This window comes from Drosophila guanche, unplaced genomic scaffold (genome assembly GCF_900245975.1).
Source record: "Drosophila guanche unplaced genomic scaffold, DGUA_6, whole genome shotgun sequence".
Classification (NCBI taxonomy): Eukaryota; Metazoa; Arthropoda; class Insecta; order Diptera; family Drosophilidae; genus Drosophila; species Drosophila guanche.
Genome location: NW_022996241.1, coordinates 4,423 through 6,349, shown reverse-complemented (window position 1 = coordinate 6,349; position 1,927 = coordinate 4,423). Strand labels below are relative to the sequence as shown.

Sequence of the window (1,927 nt, the reverse complement as noted above, 5' to 3'; positions counted from 1 at the left end):
TGTTACGAACCTGTTTTGGTGTTGGGGCAAGGCCGGCTAGCCAGTCATCCCAGGGCTGAGTTCTTCCCAGGCCCCCAGGTCGCACAACAAACCAACTGTTCGGACATCTCGTTGTTTATAGTTTTTGTTTGCTATTAAGTTTTGTTACGTAGCCTGAAATGAGATGTAGATTGCCTGTTTGTAGAGAGGTTGTGTCTGCACCTGTTCAGACTCCACGGCTACCAGATCGAGGATGCATGAGATGGACTCTTCGCTGAGCCTTATGGAGTCTAGAGGAAGGGTTCACACCGCCTGAAAGAGGTAGAGCGGCTTGTGGTCCCCTTTCCCCCCCATACTAAACACACTAGCACTTCATTTTAAACGTTATAATATTTAAACCAAAAACTTAACACATACTTAACTAAAAATCCCTATACTAATGTCTCGTGGCGCGTCCGCCTATTCCCGACTCTTCAACTTAAATTAATGGGTGGGAATAATCACAAAAAAATAATAAATATAAATAATAAAATAAATATATATACAAATACTACATTTATATTACATTAATATGGTCGGTAAATATATGTGGGGTGGCTAATTAATTGAATATTAATTAATATAGACAGATATTATTTTTGTGTGTCTTTATATACGCATGTAAATAGGTATGCGTTTATGTAGGCGTAGATTAATTATATTAATTGTCGGTGGCGCTGTGGCGGGTCGCGCCCGAGCAGGGGTGTGACCAGGATTCCGCGGGCCGGGGAATGGTAATTTTGGCCCATCTACGGGAAGCCAGCCGATACAATTTACGCCCTATGGGTTTTAAAAATATTGAATCTGGGATTCATTTTCCCTTTGGACTGGACTCACTTTTTATTTCGATTCGGGTAAAAGGGTCCTCTACGTTGGCCGGTCTGTTTTTTTTTTCCTTAACGGTCACACACACAAAACGCCCTAACACTGCCGATGTGTATTTTCCCACTGCCGGCATGTTCAGCGTAGCTACTCTACGCAGTCCCCCTTGCTGCAGTTGATCTCATCTCTTCTACTGCCCTTGAACCAAATTCAAGGGCATCACATGGCATTCTTGAGGGTGAGCTGGCTCGTGGATCCCGCAATATTCCCCTCTCTGACATTCTCCCGCTCTCTCACCGGCACCGTTGATCGCCTTGCCCCTTCGCCTATCGACCTATCAACCTCCAAAAAAATACTACCAAATCTAGTATTTTGCATATCGCTCTCCTTCGAATGCAACATGTGGGAGAAGCAGACGAGGAAACACACACACACACACACAATATGCTTGCACTGCACACAGCACCCTACCCAGGGCTCTTCATACCCTTCATAACCCATTGCCCGCATTGCCCTTCTATTCTACGATGTTCTGGCGTTGTTGCTATAGGGCTCAAAAGGCGATGACGGCGGCGATCTTACCGCTGGGAGCGGTGGCTCTCCCGTCATCCCGACTCCAATGCCGATATTTTTGGCTCCCTTTTTGTCTGCCGAAGACTTCGGCCTGCGTTTCCTGCGGGCGGGAACGCTCGACGTCGAGCTCGCGCCAACACTAGCTAGGCTAGCGTCGCTGGCATCTGCCTCGGTGTCCATGTCCATGGTCCGATAACCATATTGGTGAAAGTTTTTGGCTATAAGCTTGTCGACTGAATCGCCTCTGTGATTGGCTGGGGGTCCAGTTTTTGGTTCCAAGCTTGTCGACTCTTTGTGCACCGAAGACTCTCTTTGCACCGAAAACTCTTTGTGCACCGTTTACAATTAAACGATCATTAAAGCAGATAAGCCGTTGATTAATTTTTTCCCTTTTGTGTCTCTTTCGCACTGAAAAACCGACGGCAAGGCGGAACGCTTCAAAACACGTCTGCTTCCAGTAGCAGTCAGAGAGCAACGAGTAGATAGGTACATATGTTTTCTGATCTCTCAGCCC

The 1,927-nt window shown here is 46.4% G+C and overlaps 1 long non-coding RNA gene across 1 annotated transcript; it reads right to left on the bottom strand.

The window, feature by feature from the left end:
• Nucleotides 1–350: 350 nt before the first annotated feature.
• LOC117591641 lies at nt 351–1,604 on the bottom strand. The gene is made up of 2 exons (XR_004574444.1): nt 856–1,604; nt 351–798 (listed from the first exon to the last, which is right to left on the bottom strand). It is a non-coding gene; the product is annotated as an uncharacterized LOC117591641 (long non-coding RNA).
• Between the last annotated feature and the right edge of the window lie 323 nt (nt 1,605–1,927).